Source organism: Ptychodera flava, chromosome 5, assembly GCF_041260155.1.
Source record: "Ptychodera flava strain L36383 chromosome 5, AS_Pfla_20210202, whole genome shotgun sequence".
NCBI classification, from domain to species: Eukaryota; Metazoa; Hemichordata; class Enteropneusta; family Ptychoderidae; genus Ptychodera; species Ptychodera flava.
This window is the reverse complement of record NC_091932.1, coordinates 23,204,363-23,211,928: the sequence shown is the minus strand read 5'-3', so window position 1 is coordinate 23,211,928 and position 7,566 is coordinate 23,204,363. Positions and strand designations below refer to the sequence as shown.

Below are 7,566 nucleotides of genomic sequence, written 5' to 3'. Positions count from 1 at the left end.
GACGCCCTCAACGTCAAGTTTGACACTTCCTTTTGTTATTTCTGGGAGGTTGTCCTATGCAGTGGAAATCGTTTCTTACCGAAATCTGCATAGGGTGCATCAATTTTCATAATCAAGATTGCAATATCCTTACGTTATCGTGGATAATTGAAGCTGCGAAGCTGCAAACATACATAATTTCCATAGATATAATCGTGATTAAACGCAATGGCAGTCCTCTGTGATGGTTTGCAACAAGTTATTATGCATGTTATTAAAGATTATAATTCTTTTTAAAATTGGAGATGATATGGTGTGTACTTTGGTTTATATATGTGAGCTAATTTACTAGAAAAGACAAAGCGATAGATTGAAAGACCTGTTGCTCAAGGACGCTTTCCACGCTCCCCGCCCAGCTCCTCTAAAAGGGGGAGGGGACATAGAGAGCGCCTTCCAACGACGGATCTGTCAGTCTAACCAAGCGAAAGAGCGAAACTTTGTTGTCGTTTACAACCATATTTTACCAATGATCTCTGACGATCATTTTTAATCAGAATGATTACTCCTAGGGTAGGGTTGACGTAATCATCAATCATTATTGTCTGGCGCATGTGACACAATATCATCATTGTGATTGGTCATATATTTGGTGTCCCAAACACCCTCACAATACATGTTATACACATATACAGTACTGATTATTCGAGTCGTAAGTTTAGAACCAAGCAGGTATACTGAGCACACATTGAGTGTCAGCCCACTCATATCTACGTTCCTGATGATTAGAACATGAATAATTTTAATCCCATCTACTCTCTCAGTTTATTTAATTGCTAATCTTGTTTTAGTGTGGAAAATGCAACGCTCTGCCGAAGCGTATATGTCGTTTCGGCAAAGAGAAGAGATTGGTTTGTCAATTTTGATTTGTCTTAAAAAATACACTTAAGCACACTCTGCTGTTATCAGTCAACAATTTTTTTCTCTGCGGCTTAGTAAACGTGTTGACCTTATCGGCAGTCAATATCAAGCGATATACTCAGTCATTGAAGTGATATACTTTATTTGGTGCGTGGCTTGATGTTGTCCGATTGATGTAATCATCTGACAAGGTCACCACGTTAAGGTGAGAAGGTAATACTTGTGGATCAATATTAGTAGTCAAGAAATCAAGGATCTTAATTTAAGTGTTCAGTAAAGGGAGAGAATACCATCGGTTTACACTTTATTAACAAACATCATCCCATGGCAGGGATGTAAAGGGGTTGTGGTAACCATATAGGGTGACACATGACAACTTTTCCCCACACAGACTTAGACGGGGTGGCTGAGACCAATCTCTATTGAAATTGGTCTTAGCCACCCGTCTATTAAAATTCATGAGTTTACTTTTCTTGTTTACGTACATACCTATATCAGATGGAAATCTGAGGATTTGCGATTACATCAGGTTGACAACCCCCCACACAAGAGCAATGAATGTAAAAAGTGTGAAAGAGGCTCCCACCTAACTATCCAAAATGTTTTTGTGTCGAGTTTGTGTTTGATTCGTTTCAAAAATGTGTTCCTACATTCTTATCCGATTGTTTGTGTTAACAAAAATGTTTGTTTCGCCTCGGATATTTGTAGGGAAGTTTGGGTCAGTGTGTACGGTAATGTTTTGTTTGTGTGGGGAAAGCTTATGGCGAGACGCAGTCGGACCTATTGTGTTACAGAGTTGATAGAGTGGCCCTTTGACGCTTGCGTTTCGAAACCCGAGAGTGGTTTCTCATCAGTCGCAGTGTAGATTCTTTCCTTAGTTTGTGTTTGTGAAAAATTATTTTAATGCATTTTAGTGGTCTTGCTCTTCGAGTAGCGAGGCAAGTATATTAATGTTTGGGTCTCGTTGTGGAGTTCTCGTTGGTGGTTCAGTTTGTTTGTTCTATGTTTCTTTACTTCAGTTAATTTTGTTTTGAATAGTGTGTCTTTTAGAATTTTGCCGAGGTTTGTGAATTTTTAGGCAATAAGTACCAATGTGGGGTACGACTTTTATGTTTTCTTGATCAAGATACTTACAAGTATCATGATCGATGTGTTTGTTCTCGTACATTTTGTTTAATAGTTCGTGTACTTTGTTTACTGTTTGTTCTGTGTCGTCACTGGCTAGTTGTGTATAATACTTAGTGTTGCGTAATTGCCTTTCGCATTCGTGTACGTAATCTTTTGTGTTGACGAAGACAAAACCCGACCCTTGTCAAGGTTTTTTATGGTAATTTGTCTACTGTTTGCAAGCTGGTTTATCGCGATTTTTGAAAGGGTATCTCTAGAAGTGCGATTTTAGCAGCTTCAGATAGCTTTCAGGTTTTTGTAACTTTTGCTGTTCGTGGAGTCTAATTTGACTTTTCTTTGAATTGGTGTTGTTGCGATTGTTCGTGTCTCATGATGTCTCCGGTGTTTGGCTTAATTGCTAATGAAACTTTTAATGTTATTTGTTTCCAAGTCAACTATCCAAGCATTTTAAGAGGGGTGATCAAAAAGGCCAGAACAGCCAATTTTGACCAACCGGGTTCAAGAACCCGGGAAAGGTGTTTAAAGTGATGTGTTTACGACATAAACATTACGAACAGTAGGATTAAGATAGGTATGAATAATCCAAAGTGCCCAGTTTCTGTGTGGGGAAAGTTGGAATGATTTACGACGGAAGCATGTCGCTTTGCAATATCACCTGTTCCGACGGTAGTGTGTGCTTAACAAGAGAGAAAAGAGAAAGATTTACAATGTATCAGCGCTGAAAATACAAAGGAAAAAACAAAGTAGTCTTTAAAGAAGACACTCCATATCGCAATATCGATATCCACCCCCTTTTAACAATAAATAGATCGATTCCAATACCACTGTTTTGAGGCATATCGGTGACAGGTACGTGGAATTTAGACCCATTGCAGCATCTTTTGTAAATACAGTTGTTTGTTTATTCAAACAGCCGACTAGGGCAAAAAAGGTAGTTCTGAAAAAAAAAAAACTTTCGCGTCCTCTTCATCATTAATAATCCCAATGACCCTAAAAGTTCGCTAATCAAATGTCTGGAAAGTGAGTCATGACATTCTAATTATGTGGATGAGTCTTCAAAAGAAGTGATATTGCGGGTTCTTGGAATTACTTTCTAAAACTAACATGAATATAGAATACTACTCTTATTATACTTAACACGTTTTAAACATGTGATGTGTGTCAATGATGGTTCAAATGTTCATTGGATGTTTGTCATTTAATTTGTACTCAATTCAATAGGCTTTACAACAAATTTAACAGGATCAAACCGGGAAAGTCTTTGTCGCTATATGTACCTTTCCGTAGTACCCTTACATTGCCTATATTCACTTACCTTTAAACGGGAAGTTACAGGTCCATGGGCGCACAATAGGGGGATTTCCGATGACGCCGCCATTTGCATACACTGGGCGGGAGTTTTTGAATTGTCATAGCATGGCTTCGACCGTATGATAAATTTGAATAATCATGATGGGCACTTTTGTGACATATGTAAAGAGGGGTCAAATAGTCGTACAGGGAAAACATTTTGATACATATGCGTCCTCCGACAAAAAACGGAACATTTAATATTTTGTCAGATTATTTTTGACTCAAGTTTAGTCGCTATGTATTCACAGACATCATATGCAAGATTCAATGACAGTGAACGCCTAAAACACTGCAACATTTTGGGATTCTGGGACCAAAAACGGCACGTCCGATCAGTTGCGTTGCTTTAATTTTTACATTTACATAGATTTAAGATAATCCGTCTTTTACAGGGGAAGTTCCTGTTTAATAATTGTGGTATCCTAATGTTGTTATTAGCGCCTCTTACACCAAGTTGTACCTTGCTTTTGTTTTAACAAAATGTAGCACCGATAGAAATTTAGTTTATAAGATATATAGCCGTAAAACGTGTGAACAATTTAAACATAAAGTGAAAAGAGATGTTATGATGTACAATTTGGCATATGGTAGAAAAATTGCTGCGTTATACGATGTGAGTATACAAACAGTTGACGTATATATGATGGAAAGCAACTGATAAAGCACTGCATTCAGATTCAATCATCACCAGTTGAAGAAAAAATTACAGAAATCACACATACACACACACACACACACACACACACACACACACACACACACACACACACATTCACATGCACTGTAAAGTTGTGTTTATTCTGTCATTCCAATGGAGTAATTAAAAACAGAAAGTAGAAAAGTTGCGGCTTTATTAACATATCATTTAAGGCCGGCAGTTGAACGAGGTGTTCACACACACACACACACACACACACACACACACACACACACACATTCACACGCACTGTAAAGTTGTGTTTTATTCTGTCATTCCAATGGAGTAATTAATAACAGAAAGTAGAAAATTTGCAGCTTTATTAACATATCATTTAAGGCCGGCAGCTGAAAAACTCGATAGGGAAAAATAAATAATCTGTAGCAAGGAGTACACGACTGAAAGGCACATAATTGTGTTTAGTGCGTCAAAACGGGTAAGAATTGGGGCAATTACGTCGCAACAACTGAGCTCTCTCAGCTGCGTCCCAAGTATATTTTAACTGTAGTGTACCGTCTAACATCGCCTCACACGTTGATCATTTCTCTGAAACTGAGTTCAATGATTTTCCGAATCCACTCTGTTAGCATAATGTATCTTTACAGTGTTTAACATTTTCTCTTATGAAATGAATGAATAAGCATTGTCGCAAATGTGAAATGGTACTCTTCCTCCAGTATTTCTATTATTTTTTCCTATTTTATCTCAACTTAAACTGCCTCAATTATCCAATTAGTTTCTTCAAATGTTACATGTCTTTGATAATAATTTCCATAAAGTTTTTTTTTCAACGACAATGACCGTTTCATTTGTTGTTTTGTGGAAGATGTTAACTAGGAAACGCAAACGTCTTATTCCAAACGTCTTATTAAAATAAAAGAACGTAAACACCTTATACACTTTTCACAGGTTTCCAAAGAAAAAAATAATGACAAACCAATATTATTTCATTTAAAATCTAAAGCGCTAAACACATTCATCGAAACAAATAACAACAAAAGAGTAACTGCAACAGTTAAACTACTGCTATTTTTGTGAATTGTTTTGTACAAGTAACTGTTTAGAATTATTATAGAATTTATCTAACATCAGCCAGTGCCTCAAGAATATCATTAAAGTTATCTGATACCAACCAGTGGCTAAGATAATATTGGAATTATGTTACAGTAGAGGCTGTTTCGACAATATGCGATCAGAGTTATTTGGTAGAAACCAACATGAAAATGACTTTATCTGGTGCTTGTCCACATCTTACCACTACATAAACATTTAGTGTCATTATCCAGTGTCCAAGGAAAATACGTATTGGTAAATGAAAGAAAGAAAAATTTAGACCGCTAGAAACAACACCACAAGAAGCAAAATACGATGTGTAATGTATAATACATTACACATCAAGTTTAACATATGATAATAAAGAGGTCATGAAGACGTACTATCCCTCCATCACATTATAAAAAAGTACCTTCAACCTGATACGTACCTCCCCTTAATTAAGGCAACCATCAGTTACACATTCATGATGTTTATTATGCGAAAATTCACAGCTACTTTTCCCCTCTAACACAGGGTGCATTTCCAGTTTATAGTGCAGTTTTACGTTTACTTTTAGTGCATATAAACTTGAATCGTTTCTGTTTGAAAGTTTTTAAACTGCACTTTCGTAGATTATGTTTTCAACAAATCCCGTGTCTTGGAGTAGTGATGTATCTCCTCCTCTCATGTGGTTACTTGAATCTTGACCAATGCCGTGTGCATCGTTAGAAACCCTTACTTCCACTTTCATTGCTCCGTTGTCATGGTTTCTCGGATATATTCTTGGATTCCTCCTAATCCAAAATAATAACCATTTACTCGTTATCATTTTCAGTGGTGCTGTTATCAATGAAATCAAAAACAAATGACCAAATTCCAAGTATGGAAACGTTAAATGTATCCACATCACACGAGTTACATATGTATAGCCTTATTCGTCAGCAGTACGTTTGTTTCTCTGAATGTTTGCGCAACTCACCTTGCCGAATTTTTTTTCCTATCTTCTTAAGTAAATATTTGCAAACGAATGCATATTGCGGAAAATACGTGTCAAATTAGCAATAAATCATTAAAAGTCTTCTGCTGATACTTACCTTTGGCAGACGATAAGAGAAACAGTCAGAATAAGACCTGCTCCGACGCCAGTGCAGCCTATGATTATGTAGGCTAGAGTGCACGTGTAAAAGACAAATTGTACACAAATTAGTAGACTTATATGTCTCTTTGTAAAACACTTTCATTTACAACATACATACATACATACATACATACATACATACATACATACATACATACATACATACATACATACATACATACATACATACATACATACATACATACATACATACATACATACATACATACATACATACATACATACATACATACATACATACATACATACATACACTGCACCATAATATTATGCATGTCTAATGCATGTCTCATTCTAAAGAATGTTAATATCAATGCATTGTGATACATAGATTTGAGCGTAAGAAAAAGTATGTTCTTTCAAAATTACCGTACCAAGCTTTATTAGGTTTACTAGGGTGAACCGAAGACTTTTAACATTCATTGCTGCAGTGACATATTTAACTGTAGTTGTGTTGTTGTCCGTTGCATTCCTTTTCTCTGTGGTACAGTTTGTCATCGATTCCGTCGTATTTAAAGCTGTAGGGCCAAAATAAAATGTATAAATAGTATATAAAAGACCTTAATATTACGTATACAACGTTGAAACGAGCCGGATTTCACTTAGAAAAGGTGTCGTAAAACGCCCTCAAAACTATGATTTTTAAATTATTTTCATAATTAGAAATAATTTTTAATCACAGAATCAAGTTATTCAAATTGAAATAAATTTGGCCCTAATACACTGTGTTACTTTATCGGGGAACATTAACTTAACCAAAACAAGATCGCGACAATTTCCTGAGCTTTTGTAGGTTCCATAATTGCATAGCACAATCAGCAGACAGAAAGGATATTGCAGAAATTAATTACGCGAATCGCTGTTTGGACGATTGCTGTGCAAGTTGGCTTGCAATCGTAAAAGACTTAGCCTGTCAGTGACTTGAAATGATCACAAAAAGCTCTTTAAATCAGGACATATATTGCATATCGACTGTACGGTGGCCGAGAGACTTCTTCCAAATTCAAAATTCAAAATGCAAAATGCAAAATTCAATACTTGAAAACGAGGCTTGACAGGCACCATCTTAGTCGGATATTTATGATGGCTAGTTTTTCATTCCTATTTTGAGTTCTTCATCAAAGATTGCTTTCTCATTTCATAGTTTCGATCTCAAACATTTACTTGTAATCTGGACCGTGAAAGGTCTCGATTTGGCAACCACATAATTAATCCGTGACATTTTTAGGCCAACCATATTTCGATGTGAAAATCACAGACGGACATGATAAATTATGTCTGAATTGAATTATGTTAC

At 36.2% G+C, this 7,566-nt stretch overlaps 1 long non-coding RNA gene across 1 annotated transcript; it reads right to left on the bottom strand.

Moving 5' to 3' along the window:
* Window positions 1–5,122: 5,122 nt before the first annotated feature.
* On the bottom strand, window positions 5,123–6,782 carry LOC139132540 (uncharacterized). The gene is made up of 3 exons (XR_011552345.1): window positions 6,644–6,782; window positions 6,205–6,277; window positions 5,123–5,904 (listed from the first exon to the last, which is right to left on the bottom strand). It is a non-coding gene; the product is annotated as an uncharacterized lncRNA (long non-coding RNA).
* Window positions 6,783–7,566: the final 784 nt, after the last annotated feature.